We start from the raw sequence: 21,034 nt of genomic DNA, 5'->3' as shown, positions 1-21,034 counted from the left end.
ATTATTTTCTCCGGGGTTTGTAAACTAATCATTCTCTCACTCAGCAAACAATACTCATTCGAGCAGCCTCAGCTTATTAGACTTGAGCTGTTCCACTTCAGCAGAGAACACTATCTCACCTCCTTAATGCTTCACAGAGTTTGTAAATCAATCTATGCCCCCCCCCCCCAATTACCAGGAGCACCCTGAAGTGTGCTCTCAGAGCCAGACTGGGCACACAGGAGAAATCAAATGGGCTGCTTATGGGTGACAGTAGGAGCCCCGGCAGCACCCCGGCTTGGAAGCAGCTTTTGGATACACTTAAACCCCTTTTATGAGAACTGTCTTCAATAACTGTAGCTCCCACCTGGCCTGACCCTTCAGCTTCTTGCAGGGTGAGACCTACCTTAGTCGGGGTGTCACCTGCATTTCAAGTGGCGGCATTGGAGATAGGCAAATTTACTGTAAGATGATAAGGTGCAGTTTCTGCTGGAAAGACATCACAGCACCTTTGGCCTTAGGTTTGAATCACCAGAAGAAAAAAGATGGGAACTACATGGCTCTGCCTCACTTGCTTGAGTACACCCAGCAGAATCGACCTTTTTATTTAATTTTTTTAAATTTTATTGTATTTGTTGGTAGCGCCCAGACCTGGAGATATCACGGCGCTAGAGTACAGGGTTAGCAGTACATAAAGTTACAGGTATGATAGCAAGATAGTGGTTACATTGTATCAGATATCAAATGGCAGTTACATGGTAGTGAAGGCATTGCAATTACAGATACTTGTTGACTAAAAAGGTTTTTGCGGTCTTGCGGTTCATAGCGTAGGTAGGTTCATGGCAGCATCAGTGTGATATCAAGCCACTTGTTGGGTGTTCCCGGCTTTTGACCATATTTCTCCAGCCTTGGTGGTGACTTTGGATTTTAAGTAGCCCTATAAACTGTACAGTATATGTTAGCCAAGGCCATGGTGGTGACTTTGGATTTTAAGTAGCCCTATAAACTGTACAGTATATGTTAGCCAAGGCCATGGTGGTGACTTTGGATTTTAAGTAGCCCTATAAACTGTACAGTATATGTTAGCCGAGGCCATGGTGGTGAGTTTGGATTTTAAGTAGCCTTATAAAATGTACAGTATATGTTAGCCAAGGCCATGGTGGTGAGTTTGGATTTTAAGTAGCCCTATAAACTGTACAGTATATGTTAGCCAAGGCCATGGTGGTGACTTTGGATTTTAAGTAGCCATATAAAATGTACAGTATATGTTAGCCAAGGCCATGGTGGTGAGTTTGGATTTTAAGTAGCCCTATAAACTGTACAGTATATGTTAGCCAAGGCCATGGTGGTGACTTTGGATTTTAAGTAGCCCTATAAAATGTACAGTATATGTTAACCTAGGCCATGGTGGTGAGTTTGGATTTTCAGTAGCCCTATAAACTGTACAGTATATGTTAGCCAAGGCCATGGTGGTGAGTTTGGATTTTAAGTAGCCCTATAGACTGTACAGTATATGTTAGCCAAGGCATGGTGGTGAGTATGGATTTTAAGTAGCCCTATAAACTGTACAGTATATGTTAGCCAAGGCATGGTGGTGAGTTTGGATTTTAAGTAGCCCTATAAACTGTACAGTATATGTTAGCCAAGGCTTGGTGGTGAGTTTGGATTTTAAGTAGCCCTATAAACTGTACAGTATATGTTAGCCAAGGCCATGGTGGTGACTTTGGATTTTAAGTAGCCCTATAAACTGTACAGTATATGTTAGCCAAGGCCATGGTGGTGACTTTGGATTTTAAGTAGCCCTATAAACTGTACAGTATATGTTAGCCAAGGCCATGGTGGTGAGTTTGGATTTTAAGTAGCCCTATAAACTGTACAGTATATGTTAGCCAAGGCCATGGTGGTGACTTTGGATTTTAAGTAGCCCTATACAATGTACAGTATATGTTAGCCAAGGCCATGGTGGTAAGTTTGGATTTTCAGTAGCCCTATAAACTGTACAGTATATGTTAGCTAAGGCATGGTGGTGAGTGTGGATTTTAAGTAGCCCTATAAACTGTACAGTATATGTTAGCCAAGGCATGGTGGTGAGTTTAGATTTTAAGTGGCCCTGTAAACTGTATAGTATATGTTAGCCAAGGCCATGGTGGTGAGTTTGGATTTTAAGTGGCCCTATAAACTGTACAGTATATGTTAGCCAAGGCCATGGTGGTGAGTTTGGATTTTAAGTAGCCCTATAAACTGTACAGTATATGTTAGCCAAGGCCATGGTGGTGACTTTGGATTTTAAGTAGCCCTCTAAAATGTACAGTATATGTTAGCCAAGGCCATGGTGGTGAGTTTGGATTTTAAGTAGCCCTATAAACTGTACAGTATATGTTAGCCAAGGCATGGTGGTGAGTTTGGATTTTAAGTGGCACTGTAAACTGTATAGTATATGTTAGCCAAGGCCATGGTGGTGAGTTTGGATTTTAAGTGGCCCTATAAACTGTACAGTATATGTTAGCCAAGGCCATGGTGGTGAGTTTGGATTTTAAGTAGCCCTATTAACTGTAAAGTATATGTTAGCCAAGGCCATGGTGGTGAGTTTGGATTTTAAGTAGCCCTATAAACTGTACAGTATATGTTAGCCAAGGCCATGGTGGTGAGTTTGGATTTTAAGTAGCCCTATAAACTGTACAGTATATGTTAGCCAAGGCCATGATGGTGAGTTTGGATTTTAAGTAGCCCTATAAACTGTACAGTGTATGTTAGCCAAGGCATGGTGGTGAGTTTGGATTTTAGGTAGCCCTATAAACTGTACAGTATATGTTAGCCAAGGCATGGTGGTGAGTTTGGATTTTAAGTAGCCCTATAAACTGTACAGTATATGTTAGCCAAGGCCATGGTGGTGAGTTTGGATTTTAAGTAGCCCTATAAACTGTACAGTATATGTTAGCCAAGGCCATGGTGGTGAGTTTGGATTTTAAGTAGCCCTGTAAACTGTACAGTATATGTTAGCCAAGGCCATGATGGTGAGTTTGGATTTTAGTTTTAAGTAGCCCTATACACTGTACAGTATATGTTGGCCTAGGAGTATTATGGAGCTAGCAAAAGCAAGCATTGGTAAAGCCAACACTTTTGGTTGTGTGTAGGCACATTTTCCTGGAACTACCGGCCATAAGATGGCAATAGCGGGAACATTGTGTCAGTTCTTTGGCATATTATGGCAGTGCCTGGAAAACCCCATATCTAATGTTTATATGTGAGCTAAGACTGGTGGTGTTGCCAGTTATTGTTTATAACAGTAATTCAGTGCAGGGAACAGATGCAAGTACAGACATATTGCTTGTAAATCAAGGTACTGAAGGCACACTTGTTTAAGAGATTTATTTTACACCAGAAGCTGCTTTAAAGATGCACTTAATTATGACCTATGAGAAGGCTGCTCAGAAAACACAGAGCTAAATCGAAAAGATCCAATGGGATGTGTCTTTGCCAGAAAGTGGATGGGAATGGCCAAATGGATTAGAATGGCCATGAGTGGTAAAAAAAGGCAAACACCCCCAGTCTTGGTGTTCTTTCTCACAAACCCAATCTCTCCCCTATGTGCACTTCCTATGAAACTAAACGATGGTTTATAGGCTGTGCAGTACTGTAAAGTGTACAGTAACCAAATAAAGAAGAGGCCTTCACCACACTGCAACAACAAACACACCACACAGAGCCTTACACAACAGCACACGACGGACTCCGATCGGATACCACACCAAAAAGCTCAGCGAACAGTGTTAACCGAACTGATGCTGCCAACAGCACATCACAACTCCCTTGCTCCTTCTCCAAACTGTATCCTACCCCCATTTCTTTCAGATCTGCCAGAGCGCCAGGGGACCACTATGGTGGTGATAGTGCGCAGTATAAATATCCTTTAACGTTAACATTAACAAGAAGTTGGGAGATTTCTATAACCAAAGTCCCAGGATGGGTGAAACCATTCATTGTGTTCCCACAATGGCCCTTAGTGCAAAATGTCCAGGCCCTCCTCTAGAAGCAAGCTCCTGGGTGCCCTGCCATGTCAGTGTCCAGCAAAGTCATTTGCCTTCTCAAGGAGTTCTAGTGTCCCAGGATAACTCCTTTTGTGTTGTGTGGTCCCCTGGGACCCCGGTTGTATCTTGTTGTCTGTACTTGGGCCTGCATCGTCTCCTGGGATGCTAGGGGTGGCCTTCAACTATGGTTGGAACCCATTGTGTCCTCAGGCGTCAGATAGTCTTTGCAGGGGGTCTCCCTCCTGATTTAGGGGTATTGAGTGCTTGGTTACCCTGCTTGGCACAATTTGTCTAGAGAATCGCCCCCATGTGGGTACTTCTGGAAGGGATTTCCCTTACCCTCCTGGTTGCTAATCCTAGAGTTCCTGGGGTCATGCAGAATGCCTATTCACAACTAACATAATCTACCCCCACAACCCTCACTGTCTGGTGTCGCTCTTTCTGATCCTCGGGATATAGCGCCCTTCTTGCGTTAACCATTTTTAGAAGTTATAGCTCCTCTTGCTTGCTTCAGCAACCTGACCCTGAAGTGGTTATAGCGCTACTGACTCACCTCATCGTGCCCAGCAGCCTCTGCATGGCCTCTGCCAGCTTCAATACCTAGGTCTTCCACGTGCTTACTGTGTTTGCCTGGCCTGCTAACCTTCTTCCACTCACTGTGGTGCCCTGGCCGGCTAGTGCCCCCTCCCACTGTTCCTATTCATGGCTCTCCTTCTGCTGATCCTCCTGCTTCCCATCCTGCCATCCGTTGGTGCTACTCCTACTCTTCCTCCTGTCTCACTCTCACATTGGAGTCTGTCCCACCTCCCCTCATAGCTAGTGGAGATGTTACCCTTTTTATATTGTGTATTCAAGCTTGAGTCAGACAATAAGAGCTCTGATTGCTTCACGGCTCCCGCGTCCTGGGTTTCCATGACCTTGACTGGGCCTCACCTCTTAGCATAACATAACCAGTGTATTTGTGGAGCGCACGTTCACACCCAGAGGGGCATCCTGGCGCTATTGACAGATAACAGGTGTGCATTGTTCCCCAACATAATGGTACTATTGTGCTCACCGCCTCCACATCTGGGTAAACCCTCGATGATGAGCCGTCACGTCTAAATGAGGACCATGCAGAACAGAGGCACAGCAGTTATGTGCCGAAACCTTTATCAAGGTTTGCAAAACATGTCCCAGAAGAGAGTGTATCATGCCTACTGCAACTCCAGATGCAGCTATAGCTAAATATATGGGAACTGTCCTACAGTAGCAGGCTTGGATCAAGTAAAGCGTTTGTAATCTTCAGATCTTCAGATCGCGTCATCAGGCACAGATGGAAAAACAGGACACCTTAAGCCAGGGGTCTGCAACCTGTGGCTCTCCAGATGTTTTGGACTACAAATCCCATGATCCCTTACCATTGACTATGCTTGTTATAGCTGATGGGAGTTCTGGCTTAAGCATTCCCCTATGGAACGCCTTATCTGTTTGTGTCTGTGTTTCTGGTTCCTTCACATAGGGCTGTGCATTTCAGAAGTTATGTATCTATGCAATGTTAGGTATATACCCTATTCTGTATGTTTGAGGGCAAAGCGGGATTGCTCAGAGTATGAGGACACTTGTGGAGATATGAATCGAAGGGTTGAAGAGAAAGGAGAATATGAATCAGACAACGGGGGTGGGCCAAGACACTAAGGCTTATGACTTTTGTGAGAAAAGTTAAGTAGTTAAAGGCATTATGAGATGTGTATATACACACCATGTCCCTCCTTTTATAAACCAAGACTTCTTAATGGGATTTTGTATTTTTCTACACACATATATTAATGCTATTGTGCATGCGCTCGTTGCACTTTGATGACCTGTAGTCTGTTGTCTCTTTCACTTGCAGCCTACCTAGACGGCTCAGCGTCTATGGGAGCTGTAGTGAAACAAATGCATCGGCTAGAGAAGCAGTTTGAAAGCATTTCTTTTGTCTATGTTTTGCTACCTTGAGTAAGCTGCAGAGAGCAGCGAAACATTGTCTCTTTTTCATGATGTATTGTCATCTTTTCATTGGTTTAAGAAGCCCTTTGAGCATGGATGTCTATGGTATGCTTATTTGTTATTTGTTGGACGGGGAACGTTAAGTTAGACTGGGACGCGTGAGAGCCTCCGCTCCTCCCCACCGCCTCCCTAAGAAGATTGATTTGAGAAGGCAGAGGATTATTATTGTACATGGGTGTGCCTGCCCCACTCGCTCTTAGTAATTACTGTGGATCAAAATATATCACATGGTGCCTTTTTTGTCCAATTTGACGACCATGTGGGTTGTTTTTGTATGTTTGCTGAAGGGAAGCAGTAGGCACAGCTCATCTTTCTAAAAAATGAAGGAAATAAAAAAAATATATATAAGATGTTGGTCAAGGTGGCTACACCCCAATGGCAGGATTGGATTCAATTTTTTGAACTTCTTGAGGACCGGCATTCTGGTTTTCAACCACTGAGCTGCCCCGAGACTGCTTCATTAGATGTCAAGGAATATTGCCTGAACCCTTCAGAGAGGCTTGGCTTAGACCTTTCAGCAGCCTTTCATTCTCTCTACCACAACCTTTCGCTCACCCGGGCTAAGCATATTCTAAACCTGTCTCCCAGGGCTTTCAATTGGCTGTCTTCATTTTGGTCAGACAGAGCATCTAGAGTCAAAAGTGTGTCCTTTCCGACCCCTGCAGTTGCGGTGTACCTCAAGAATCTTGCTTGTACCCCTTGTTATTTGATGTGATATGATAAGGTTATTTATAACGCACTTAATACGCAGAGGATTCCATGGGCGGACCCGAGGATCGAACCTGTGTTGCTCCGTGTCATCTTGCTTAAGAGGTGAGCACATTGCCCCTGAACTATCCTCCCGAGGATTTGATTTATTTATGAAACCTTTACACAATCTTTCGGACGGCTAACAAGTTCTGTTTCAGGACTATGCTGATGACATCCAGTTTATCTGAAGATGTTGCTAAACTTTATGGTACTTTTGAAACATGGATGCAAAACAAAAGGCTCTTCTTTAATCAGGAAACAAATGAACTGTTTACTTATTTCTAGCTCAAAGGTTTATTGTTGGGTGTGAAGCCATTATCCCTATGATAGCTCAGGCTAATGCCATAGCCTCATGATCACGCTATGATCTCATGTTACTTAGGCAGATTAGGACAATTTATGTAAAAGTGACTGGGTGACCATCGTCAGGGCGACCATCGGATGCAAGTTGGATTATGTTAACGATCTGTTTCTTGGGTCTTCTTTTTATGTACTTAAACGTCTCCAGGTACATTTGAATACTGCTGCGCGGATGGTTACTAATATTATTTATTTATTTGTTCTTTTATAAGGCGGCTAATACCGTACTTGAGTTCGGTTTCTAAGCGCAGGTGCGGGATTCGAGCCTCTGTTGTGCTGCGTGGTCTTGCTTCCAAGTGTTACTAGTCAGGCTCAGAGTGCTCCTGTCTTTAGGACACAGTATTGGCTCTTGTTCTCTGCTAGAGTCAAGTTTAAATGTTTGACCTCGGGTTTAAAGGATTAACATGAGCCAAATACATTCTACCATAGGACCAGAGGCGTCGCTAGGGGAGTATTGGGGGACTTTAGCCCCAGGTCTTTGGGTTGTAGGTTGGGATAGAAGCTCAGGGGATACCTGCAAAAGGCTTGCTAAATGTGAGTCGTGCCAGTCCCGACATTAGTGTAGCCCCGGATCTTTTCCAGACCTAGCAACACCCCAGCATAGGACCAAATGCAAATGTTACGGTCCCAGACAATCTTTTCGATTAGTTAACACATTTCTGATTTTGCCCCCTTTGCCCAAGCGGTCCAAAGCCATGGCCAGATCCTTTTCATTTATTTTATTTATTACACGGCCAAACCGTAGGTATCACAGCGAGGTTACAGACAACTTGTTGAAATATTAGTCAGTGACAATTACAGCGAGGGTTACAGTCAAAACAATCTTACAAAGTATCCACAATAAGATTAATAATACAACAGTGGATGCAGCATAGTTACAGTTTCTCGAGAGGCCGTTTTATTCATATTTGTTAAATAACCAAGTTTTCAGCAGTTGTTTGAAGCACAAAAATAGCCCTCTTTTTTGATACTGAGAGGGAGGGAGTTCCAGTGTTTGGGGCCTAGGTATTGAAAACTGCTGCCCCCTGCTTTGGTATTCCTGTAGCGGGGTGTGGCTAGCACTAGGTGGTTATTGGATCTTAGGGTTCTTGTAACTTCTATTTTGGCTCGTGCCTTGTTTAGGTAGATGGGGGCTTTTTCTTGTTGACATTTGAAAGTTATGCATAGGGTTTTGAAAATAACTCTGTGACAGGCAGCCAATGGTGATCTCTTCTGGTCTTGGATATGTGGTCCGATTTTCTAATTCCTAGGGCGGCCCGCAGAGCTTTGTTTGGTATCAGTTGTAGTTTTTTTAGATTGGTGATGGAGGTGCCTAGTAGTAAGACATTGCAATAGAGGAGTCGTGAAAGAATCAGGGCTCTGGCCAGTGTGATGCAGTTTGTGGGGGTAAGGAATTGTCTGCTTAAATTAGTTTGGCAGTGTATGTGCTGGAAGATGAGAGGCTGCCGATGTGCGTTCAGTTCTTGGCTGTGGAATGAGCTTCCAGAAGGTATTCAGGGAATCAATTATCTGTTGAAACTCTGCAGTAAAATAAAAACCTGCATTCCCTATTGCCATTTCTGATACTCTCGGTTTAGCGCTTCGATGCCCTTGGGTGGTACCGCTTTATAAATTCGATCTCAGTCAAACAAGGGAACTGGGTGAATTGTTCCCCAGTGATGACTGCAGCTCTCTGGGAAATGGCAGCCAGGTGTGTCAGTCATGGAGCTGGCAGGACTGGCGCCGGAAAGGAAATGACAGGAGGAGCGAGTGTGTAATTGACGTTCAGGGTGTGCCCGACTTCCGGGTAAACAGACCTGTGACGCACACACGCTGATGGTAATGAGGGCGATGGATTCCATCCAAAAAACATCTTAAGGACCAACGTTGCTTCTGCGTCAGCACGAGGAATAAAGGAAGCAAAAGCAACATTTCTCGAAGGTGAAAAGCGAAAGCAGGGGAAATAAGGGTAAAAATGGTCATTAGCTTTTTAGCCTAATTACTGTACAGAACCCACTGCATTTTATGAAACAATGATACCGTTTTGTGATTTCCCTGCAGGCTCTTAGCCTTTGCTGCATCGAAGCTTGCCTATTATCCGGGTTCCAGCAGCAGGGCCATCAGCTGTGTTCCAGGAATCACAATGCTCACAGGCACTCCTGATGCACTCGGCGGTGAGTCTCATCGCCTGCTCCTTGCAGATAATACAGTCTCTTCGGGGAGTGTGTCCCGTGGGAAGACCCGTGTCTTGCACCGCAGGGGGATTGCATTTCCTGGCCTAACATTTAGGAGAACAGTGAATTACACCATTGTACGTCATCCTTTAGAGTCGGGAGGAACCTGTTCGGAGCTCATCACTTGTTCACGTTTGTGACTGAGATCCAGTCATTAGGACCCAGTCATGTCGAGTCATTTCATGAATTCAGGAAGGGACTGAAACCCGTCCTTCACACCCACCACCCGGACACTATCACTGTCTATCGTGCAAGAACCACCCCTCCCCTCTGCACCGCCACCACTCCCATATCAAACTGACACTAGCACTGATTATCATGCAAGACCCCCTTTCCTCTGCACCCACCTCCACACCCACATCAAACTGACACCAGCACTGACTATCATGTATGAGGTCCCTCTCCTCTGCACACACCAGTACACCCACATCAAACTGACACTAGCACTGACTATGATGCAAGCCCCCCTTTCCTCTGCACCCACCTCCATAGCTACATCAAACTGACACTAGCACTGACTATGATGCAAGCCCCCCTTGCCTCTGCTCCCACCTCCACACCTACATCAAACTGACACTAGCACTGATTATCATGCAAGACCCCCTTTCCTCTGCACCCACCTCCACACCCACATCAAACTGACACCAGCATTGACTATCATGCAAGACCCCCTTTCCTCTGCACCCGCCTCTGCGCCCACATCAAACTGACACCAGCACTGACTATCATGCAAGACCCCCTTTCCTCTGCACCCACCTCTGCGCCCACATCAAACTGACACCAGCACTGACTATCACGCAAGAACCCCTTCCCTCTGCATCCACATCAAACTGACACTAGCACTGACTATGATGAAAGCCCCCCTTTCCTCTGCACCCAACTCCACACCCACATCAAACTGACAATAGCACTGATTATCATGCAAGACCCCTTTTGCTCTGCACCCACCTCCACACCCACATCAAACTAACACCAGCACTGACTATGATGCAAGCCCCCCTTGCCTCTGCTCCCACCTCCACACCCACATCAAACTGACACTAGCACTGATTATCATGCAAGACACCCTTTCCTCTCACCCACCTCCACACCCACATCAAACTGACACTAGCACTGATTATCATGCAAGACCCCCTTTCCTCTGCACCAATCTCCACTTCTCAGGCAGGGCAGGGGGCAGGGCTTGCCTTTTCATCTAGCAACGCATGCGTGCGCACAAATGCAGTAACAATGGCAAGCCCTGGGCCCTGACTGACGACCCTCACCCCTGTGCTGCTGTCCTGTGTGCACCTTTATGGTGCATTCTTCACTGCATTTGCTGTGCCCGTTGCCGGTCCCGACGGCAGCATTGTGGCCCTGTGTATTGCGGCCTTGTGTGTGTGCCGTGCGGGCAGATGCCAGATAGCACTGCAGAGAGAGTAGCCCAGATAGGGACGCAGGGGAGTATCTAGCATTGCAAGAGTGGGGTGGGGGAGGGGCAAGCTACGAAAAAAAATCCTGCTACCCCCCCAAATGCAGTGCGAGCAATTCCATACGGTCTCATTCGTGCCCCCAAACCGCCCGCTGCTACATTAATCTACGTTTTTGGTAACATTAGTGGCAGCTGGCATTTTAACACAACAATAATAAAACTCTAGAACCATTATAGATGCAGGAAACTCATCTATTAGAGCTCTGTCCAGGTGCTCTGGGGCAAACGACATGCAAACTTCTCAATTTGCATATGGATTGCACCAACAGAAAAAACTTCACAGAAAAGGATATGGCAAGAAGCATCATCAGTCTTTGATACTTGGAGGCACCACGGAAGTGACTTTAGAATAAGTTGCCATAAGTAAGCCAAGTGGCAAATAACTTTGTGGTGCAAAATACCTATATTGCACTATTGTTATATATGGAGCAACTCTATAGCCATTACGCTTTTTTTAAAATAACAGCATGATATCTTAACATAAGCAATGATGTGAATAAATTATAGAGCTGCAGAAGAGTCACAGTGCGATTAAATGGTTTGCCGAGGATCACACATTTTGATTAAATGGTGAATCCGGGATGTGGACAATTTAAGCAACTGAGCACATCTTCACAGGTTTAGTTGATATCAATATTTATTAAGGTCTTGTTTTGCATTTCATGTACTTAAATAATACTTTATATATAGCAATGCCTTGGAAGCAAACCACATTACATAATAAACTATCCTTTCATAGTAAGCTAATTATATACATATATACATTGTCATAGAAATGTGTTGAGCAATAAGGTTTAGTTTTATTCTCCCCATCCTGCATGCAAAGTCACAATAGCATCATGCAGATTAATTTGAGCCTAACAAATACCCAAAGCCGTAGTAATTGCATAAAGCATGCACAATTATGCACCCTTCCCACTTCTGATCCCTCCCTCCCATTTACATTTCTAAAGGGACAAAGTACCTGCTGCTCTGCTGCCCGGAGCTCCTTGGGACCTTGTCTTGGGGGCGTTCGGAAAGGCTAAGGTGTCCTGCTGCCAGGACAATGAGTGTGCTGAGCAGGAATTGCTCAGCACTCATCGTCCTGCCAGCGGGACACCTTTCCCGTTGGGGACCCTCATAGCGGTGAGAGGAGTCCCACTGACAAATATCCTGGTCTGGCTCACAAAAGAGCCTCTGGTGGGGCAGCTTGCCCTCCCTGCTCGGTATGCCACTGTAGGGAGGATCGGGGGGCACAGGATTTCAGAGGAGGGGCCCATGCCCCTCCCTGTCCCTGCCCCATTGACGTCACTGCCTTCACGGCCTGCACTTCCTATTTCACACTGCGGTAGGACATAGGCCTCTGCTCATCCAGCTGCTTGATTCCTGGCCTTATCACCATCACACCATCCCAGAGCCGGGGAGGAAGCCGCCGGTGCTACTCTTGTAATCTGCCATAGCCAGAGCCGTAGCGCGGATTGTCTAACTTCGCTGCTGAGTGGGCATTTACAGATTTTAGCCTGGCCTTGGCCGCTCAGGCCCTCCCCTGTCTAAGCCCCTGTCCTAGTGTCTGGCATACATTTTTGAGGCCCACAGATTTCTGTGGTTTGGATTCTGTCCCACCACGATTTCATAAAAAGGGAAACAATGTTGCTACTGATATTCTACATAGTGTACTTTCTGCACCCAGGTAGCAGCTTTTGCGGGGCGGTAAGTTTGCCCATTTTGCGCTCTGTGCGCCTTTGTAAGGAAGGAGGACTTCTCGCGTACCCTTCCTGCTGGAGGCATTGGACGATTGCAGGCTAGGTCCTCTCCTGCCCTGGATTTGCACATTAGAGAAACAGACATGATCCTCATCTTCAGGAGCAGAGACCTGAACCACCCAGCAATTAACAGAATTGCCTCTAGGCACTTACAGACACGTAGTCGTAGGAGCAGTGCACAGCCTTGCTATCAACTCTATGGCTGTGGAGTGCAAGCACAAGAATATTGTAAATCATTTTCTTTGGTGAAATGCATGCAGTAGGTGTAAAATGCCTTAAACTATAACCCCATAAATGTAGACACGCTACCAAACAACTCTAAAGCTATTAACACCATGAGTGAAGCTTTATTTTGTAATAGCATATGGTAACATTATGCTATAATAACATAAGCTTAGAAATGAACCACAGGGTCTCCAGGTAAGATGCAGTGAGATTACATTATTTGCCCAGGATCACACACTTAGGTTAAGTGTTGAAACCGGGATAAGAGCCATTTGTTCAGGATTGCACAACTTGACCACATAACTTACCAACTTTGGCTTTCTTTTCTTACTGAGTGTAATGTGCACAGGAGGGAGACCGCTTTATTTCTGCTGTCACTGCCCAGGTCCTGCTTTTGTGTAATTCAGCAGTGACAAAATGATACTGTCACCTCTGCCTCCTCTCATTACTTTGTGGCATATTATCCTTAACACCTAGGTCAACTCCCCACCTACCATAAGACTTGGCCATCCTCTCCCCTCTGTTTCCTCCCCTGGTTGCTTGTAGATTCCTTGCTGCCAAATTGACCGCCCTTTCCCTCATTGTTAGACCCCTGCTCCATTGTACTGATCCCTTACAATCTGCTTCCCTCACCATGTACTTCCCCCTGTGACTTGTAAACTGTTCTTCTAGCTTTTGAAGCTTAATAAACACCCTAATTATAATACAACATTTCACCAACTTGTCATCTCACCTTTTTTGTTGTACACCTGCCCCCCTTAAATTGTAGTTGTTGTAGTGCATCAAATAAATAAGGTGTGGTGTTGCACAGACGATTCTTTCATCCTGATAGAATTTGTTTTTATTTCCAGATGTGCATCTTGAGATCAAGATGCTTCAGAAAACAATACCACTACTGAGCAGTTGCAGGGCCTCCAGCCTTTTCCGTGACCTCTTGGGGAGGTAAAACTAACACGTAGAAACTTATCGAAAATGGATAGCATATGTAAATGTTCTGTGGTTATGTTGAAATAACAGGGGGTTCATACGCTTCCCATGGTAACATGGGCCTTGACACACTAATAATAATGCTACATATGATGATCCATTCTTGTATGCAATGTATGCCACGTTACTGTGTTATCGTAACCATATTTTTCTTAGTGTACTTGTACTACGGGACGATGCTATGTGATGCCAAGTGGTGAAAGGTTGTGTGCCATCACTTTTTGTGATGTCATTTTGGGGTGGGGTCAAATGTCATTACACCACTTCCTGTGATGTCACTTGAGGGTGGAGGTCAAAAGACATAACTTCCTGTGATGTCATCAGGAGGTCAAGGGTCATGCAGTTACTTCCGCTACCCATGGCATTTTGGTGAAATGACGTCCCTGTTGATAGGCTTCCTTGAGTGTTCTTCCTCGTCTTAATAGCTTCAGGAAAGACTTGAAAATGTCCTGGATTTTTATTGATTTTAATGTGTTCACCCTGGAGAATTACAATACATAACAGTAGTGCTTTCATATGGGCTAATCATACTTTGAGGTGATCTTAAAGTCTCAGGGATGAGAGGGTAAGAAGGTTCCTGAACGGGAAGGGAGTCCCTATCCCCAGAAAGGGGAGTCTCTCCCTATGAGGTCCTCCTGCTTTTTACCACCCCTAGGGGGATATTTGGGTAGCAGCCTCACCTCCCTAGCCTCAAAGGGAAGGGCCCACCTCTGGGGAGAAGTGACAAGATACTATGAATTGTCACATACCCTTCCCCTCGTGGGCTTGCCTTCACCTTCTTCAGTTAGCAGAAAACTAGACAAAAAATCTACATTCCCTTGCTCCCTACCTTTTCTATGCTCTACTGTAAAACAAAATTGTCTGCGATCTAAAAACCAGTGCATAATACAGGGAGTAGTGCCCTTTCTAAGGATTGACCATGTCAAAGGGGAATGATCAATTACCAGGCAAACTTTGTGTCCTGCGAGATAATATTTCAAATAGGCTATAGCCCATTTAATGGCCAAGGCTTCTGGCTCAATGGTGGCATAATTCTCTCGAGGGAAGAGTTTCCTACTTATATACAGGACTAGGTATTCAACACCTTCATACTCTTGTGAGAGAACTGCACCAAAGCCTACTTTTGACACATCCGTCTGGAGGATAAACTTTTTACTAAAGTCACAAACTCTGAGAACATGCCTGTTTCCAAAGATGTGTTTCAAGCGGTCAAAGCTATCTTGATCTCGTTTTTCCCAGCACAATCTCTGGGGCTCTGCATTTTTCAGGTTATCCGTTAGACCGCATGTTATGGAAGGGTATGCAGTGATAAACTGACGATAGTTACTGGTGACACCTAGGAAGACTCAAAGTTCCCTTTTTGTCTCTGGAGGAGATGTTCCCTGGAGAGCTTTGACTTTTCTTTTTAAATAGGGCTAGACTAAACAGTTCCCTACAAAAAAACTGATATTTAACAGCAGACCATGCCAAATGGCACTTTTTGGGAATTAGCGGTTAGTCCAGCTCTTCATAAAGGTGGAGAAGATATTCCTTCCAGGTCTCTCTGTGGATTAGAATATCATCCAGGTATGTGCCACAAAACAAATAAAAGGGTAGCAATGCATTGTCCAACAGCCTTTGAAAGGTGTCCGGGGCCCCATGCATTTGAATAGGCAGGACTTTAAATTTAAATAAAATGTTTTTTCTCTATCAGAGGGGTCCGAAGGCACCTGCCCTTGGTTAAATCCATAGTGCAGATGTACTTAGTTGATCCCAGTCTGTTAATTAAATCATCAATCCTACGCATAGGATAATTGTAAAAGGGGAGATGGAATTGAGCTTACGAAAATATATACAAAATCTCCACGACCCATCAGGTTTTGCTACGAGGGTTATTGGCGAGCACCAAGGACTTTCCGAGGGCTTGATGATATCAGCCTCTAACATGCTATCTACTTCTTGTAGGATTATTTCTTTTTTGGCCTCCGGAATACAAAATGGTCTTAAATTCACCCCCTTTCCTTGTGGGGTATGAATATGATGGAAAAAATGTTAGACCCTCCTGGGTTGATCACAGATTACATCTGGGAATTGTGAGAGTAAATCCCTTATATCTTGTTGTTGTTGTATGGTTAAATCAGAAGACATTAAAATCTCTTCCTAATTCCCATCTCAATAAAGTAGCTATGGTGACACATGTATCTTCCACTGAGTCATCCTTCCACTCCTTGAGAAGATTAGTATTATAGATCTGAGGTTTTACTCTTCTATCGGGTGGAGATACCAGGTAATTAAAAGGCCCCTTCTTTTCAGTTATCTCATAAATTCCCATGCCATCTCGAGAGCATCTTCTGATCAGAAGTAGGCAAAAGAACCAACACCTTTTGTCTGATGGAAAAGGACATATGAACAGCCTTTCGGTTGTAATAAGCCTTTTGGCTTTCCGGGGGCTGTGCAAGGCGTTTAGTAACTACTTCTTTAACTATGGCCATATGTTCCGTCAACCACTGCACTGTTTGGGACATGGCAAGGACTGCCACTTCTCCTTCCTCCCAGGTTTCTCAAAGCATATTTAAATCCTCCCGTGGTTCACAACCATATAGGAGCTCAAATTGAGAAAAACCAAGGGAGGCCTGAGTAGATTTTCATTTTGGAAAAATCTCACAGAGAATCATAGAATTCCAATTCCTTCCATTGGCTTCCATCAGTTTCCTATAGATGTTTTTTAGTGTCTGGTTGAACCGGTTCAGCAGTCCATCTGTTTGAGGATGGTATACAGAAGTAAGTAAGGTCTTCATTTGTAACATTTATCTGACCTCTGCCATCAATTTGGACATAAATGTACTGCCCTGGTCCATTAGAATTTCTCTCTGGAACCCACCCATGGACAGAAAAGGAATCAAGTGTTCTAAAATGTTTTGGGATGTATTGTTTTACAGGGGGAAAGCTTCCCGATACCTTGTGGCATAATGCAAGATTACCAATATATACTTATTCACCAATTTAGAGGGTTCTAACAGACCCATGATGTCCATTCCAATTTGTGAGAATGGAATCTCTATAACAGCAAGTCACAGGAATGAGCTGGGGACACTGAGGGAGGGGAGGGAGTTTTCTGACATAATGCACATGTTGCAACACAAATGTGCACATCCGCATGAACCCCTGGCCAATAAAATCTTGGAAAAACATGTCCCTGGGATTTTTCAACTCCTAGATGTCCTCAGATGAGATATGCATGGACTAGCTCAAAAGCCACTCGCCAATGGCTGTGAGCGATAACCAATTAAGTTATCACCAACCACTCTGGAGTTCAGTCACCCTGATACAGTAGTCCATGGTTTAGGAAGAAGAAAGGACCCCCCTGTGCCTACCATCAGCCTCTGGAATACATTTAAAAAAAGCTTCTGTATTTATTGGATCGTTATGCTGGGCAAATGCAAGATCAGGAATAAGTTCTACTTCTTCCAACAGGGTCTGCTATTTTTTCGCTGTCTTCTCATCTGCCCCCCCCCCCAAAGCCTTTAGTGCCCCGTTATGAAGGGCCCTGGTCAACAACCTCTTTAGGTATGGGAAAGACTGCTTTCTCCAAAATCCCTTGACGATTTTCTTGCCCATCTTGACTTGGTAAGGTGGTTTTCCATGGTTGTTTATTAGAAACTTGATGTCTCCCTGATAATTGGGATCTTTTACACCAGCCATGACATACAAACCATACCTCCAGGCTAGGCCAGATTTAGATTCCCAACGTATATAGGTTCCTTTTGGGGGTGTCAACACTAGACCAGTGGGAACTAACTGCTGTTCACCTGCTTCAATAGTGATTTCCATACTGCTATGAAGGTCAAAACCTATACTCAGTCGTAGCAACTGTGGGGCTTACAGCTCTTGGGGTATGTGCACTGTACTGGAGGGTCCCACAATTTCTATCAATTGGGTTGGATCCCATTCCTGACACCATATATGGCATGTCTGAAGTCAGACACAAAGGTGGCATTCTGGCCATAGACTTTTATTTTAGATAGCAAAAACAATTCCTATCTTTCCCTAGCTCTCAAGGGAAGTCCCTACTAAAGTAAAGATAACTGAGTACTCGTCGTCAGGATGAATGTCCAACCAAAATAACCATCCTCTGTCCCAAAAATCCTCTGTCCCTACCACCAAACGAAACAAATAACTAATAAAGAAAGGTCAGGAGGATAACTCCCTCCTCCTGAAGTAGTGCACACCGGTCATGTGACAAATAACTAGACCATAGTTCAGGTTCAAATGAAGAGCCAGGAGAATGACTTCTGTCTCCTGGTTTATCAAGTTCCACACGTGATAACATTGGTGATGATTCAATAAACACCACTCTTCTGGTCCTGGATCATATTTCAGGCTTGACTCTGTACTCTGTTGATTTAGTGTCTTATTTAACAACCAGGAGAATTACTCCCTTCTCCTGGTACAATGAAGGAATTCTTCAAGATCAAACAATACTTTTCAAGAGCCCTTGTAACTCCTTCCAATCTCCTTTTAGGATGAACGTAAAATCCTCCTTTTCCTGGTTTCTCCCCCACTGAGGTGACTTAGATACCTCTCCTTTTTGAACTTGAATGTCTCTCAAACAAGCAATGAGGTTCAAAGTACCACTTGGACTAGAAGGGCCAGTCCTGATATGATCCTTTTCCTTCTGACTCTTAGGGGTGCTTCTTAAACCAGGGAGACTAATCTCACTGCTTCTTATATCTTTCTCTCTTATATCACACTCACAGTGATGAAGGAAATCACTCCCAAGGTATTTGGTACTCAGATTTCTGCTAGCACAGTCTCTCTGAAGGGGAGATCATGCCCATAGCTTCACACACTGGCTTTATATTCACCACCCCTTTTGAGGCAAGGGAGGACCTTATTATTCATGTTCACACTTGAAGTACTTTATTGGTAGTCACCGAGATGAGGGAGATTACTCCTGAGGTTTCCCAGACTTATTGTATTTCTGTATGCATCAATGAGAAGAGGGAGATTACTGCCCAGAGACACTCTCCTTTTTGTAGTTCGGACTTGACCACTGGGACGGGGGTGATCGCTTTGGATGCTGCTCTCGGCTGGCCTCACTCACTTACCGGGTCTCCTGTGTACCCCGTTACCTGTGTTTGTAGCGGGACATGTCACTGTTTCTTCCAGGGGCAGTGGTTCACCAGGCCAGTCTCAGTGACTTCTTTCCTTGCTCTCTCACGTGCTGTAGCGCTCTGTGGGTTCCTCTGCAGCGCAATGGTGTCTGCATTGTTCTTAGACAGCCCGTCCATCTCTTCGAGGTTGCACCAACATTTTCCAACCTCAATTTTCTCGGCCAGCCCTCACTCAGTCGGGCTGCAGTGGACTCCCTCGGTTTACCCCCTCAAGTCTTAGCAGTCCTGATCAGCTTCCCCAGCGTTCCGTCTTCTCGTCCATTTCAAATCTACCGGGCTCTCCAGGCTTCACACCTGGTGCTTCTCATTTCAGGTAGTCCATCTCTTTTAATACCAAAAAGCTGGGCGTCCCCAGCGTAAGGTGAAAGTCCTTCCCCTGTTTCCTTTAGCCCATCTTCATTCTTCCTAGGTACCTCCTTGTCTCAGTATTTAGTGGGTGAACATTCAATATGCTTCCTTGAGTGTTCTTCCTCGTCTCAGTAGCTTCAGGAAAGACTTGTTATTGCCTTAAACTTTTATTGACTTTACTGGGCTCACCCTCTTGGTTGGAGAATTACAATACATAACAGTAGTGCTTTCATATGGGCTGACCATACTTTGAGGAGGTCTAAAGTCTGAGGGATGAGAGTGTATGAGGGTTCCTGAACGGGAAGGGAGTCCCTATCCCCAGATGTGTAGTCTCTCCCTGTGAGGACCTCCTGCTTTTTACCACCTCTAAGGGGATTATTGGGTAGCGGCCTCACCTCCCTAGCCTCACACGAAAGGGCTCCCCTCTGGGGAGAAGTGACGAGATCATGTGAAGCTGTCATGATTCCTGCCCCTCATGTCCCTAGCCCTCCAAGATGTCAGGCTAGAGCCAGGCCACGATCACATACATGGCCCTCAAGGGCCTCTCCATCCCTCCAAAGACCCACTTGGAGTCAGACTTGGCGTTTGTGGCACCAGACTCACTCACTCCCATAGGATAACATTGGGGATTGGACTTGTAGTGCATTGATGGGACAAGATGGATTCCCCCACATATTTCGGTTCCCTGAACTGCATGTGCAGTCTAGTCTTTTGGGTGTGGTTCAGCCCAGAGACACCTGGGATACCCAGAGACTATTTAAGTCACGCCCAGGCTGAGAAAAATGCTTTGTGTTTTCTTCACCTGCAGCGTGACGCTCACCGTGTTCGGATCGGTCTCCAGTAGGCCTGCATCTTTCTTCTGCGCTCAGGTCCTGCAAGAACAAGAACACCGTTAGGAACAGCCTTACCTTGCAGCACTTCTGCCCATCATTCATTGCCCCTTCTGGTCTGCAGGCATCTTCGGTGGTGTCATTCCCAACCCGGCACGCCGCTAACTAAGGAAAGGGAAAGGAACAGAAAAAAGGCATTACTAAGCATTCAGTTAATCTTTGCTTATTTTTAAAGACTGTACAAGCTTCAAACGCTTACCTGAATCCCAGCCGCTCTGTGGGAACTCTGTCTCCGGAACTTCTCATCCATCTGCAAGAGGGAAAAGACACTCCAGGTTAGCGTGGAAACATCTAGAGGTGCTGCATACCGCGCTTACTCACTGCATTTCTTCTTCATAACCGGCATCCACGCTGAAAACGTCGCGGCACCTAAAAGACAAAGAAAAAGAACTCAGTTCAATACAAATATGAAAGGGTCACATCGCTCTCACTCACCTTCAGCACTACTCATCTCAGCAGCACGTTGCCATCCCCGGACGCCGGCCATCATCTAAGGAAGGAAAGGAACGAAGTTAGAGAACTGTTCAAAAGACTTATTATTCTTACCTGTCGGACTCTTGCCAGTGAAGTAACTAGGCAGCAACAAGCCCGCATCAATCAACGCGCCCCTGTGCTGAAAGCAGGACGGAGAGCACACTTTCCAAGAAAACAAGGTGAACTGTGGATCAAAGGGAAAGGTTGGACCCCGGGGAAGAAGGGGTTCAAGCACACAGAGACAATAGGGAGTTAAACTCTACCAATCCTGTGTTTCAGACCCAGTCTCCAGTCGAGTAGACTCCAGGGAAGGGTTCGAGGTCGTAAGAGGTCAGAACAGGCTGAGTGACGTCCCCGTGGATACTAGGTGAGCGTTACAGAACACA

At 45.2% G+C, this 21,034-nt stretch overlaps 1 long non-coding RNA gene across 1 annotated transcript in view; it reads left to right on the top strand.

Annotated features, from left to right (window-relative positions):
- Window positions 1–9,183: 9,183 nt before the first annotated feature.
- LOC138504530 (uncharacterized) overlaps window positions 9,184–21,034 on the top strand; it is a 420,972-nt gene continuing 409,121 nt past the window's right edge. Inside the window, exons 1-2 of the long non-coding RNA XR_011279860.1 lie at window positions 9,184–9,298; window positions 13,648–13,738. This is a non-coding gene — a long non-coding RNA (uncharacterized lncRNA). The remainder of the gene's footprint in view (window positions 9,299–13,647; window positions 13,739–21,034) is intronic.

The sequence above is a fragment of the Ambystoma mexicanum genome, chromosome 11 (assembly GCF_040938575.1).
Source record: "Ambystoma mexicanum isolate Mex_15411 chromosome 11, UKY_AmexF1_1, whole genome shotgun sequence".
NCBI lineage: Eukaryota > Metazoa > Chordata > Amphibia > Caudata > Ambystomatidae > Ambystoma > Ambystoma mexicanum.
Note: the sequence above shows the minus strand (reverse complement) of the source record. Positions and strands in the feature narration are given on the sequence as shown.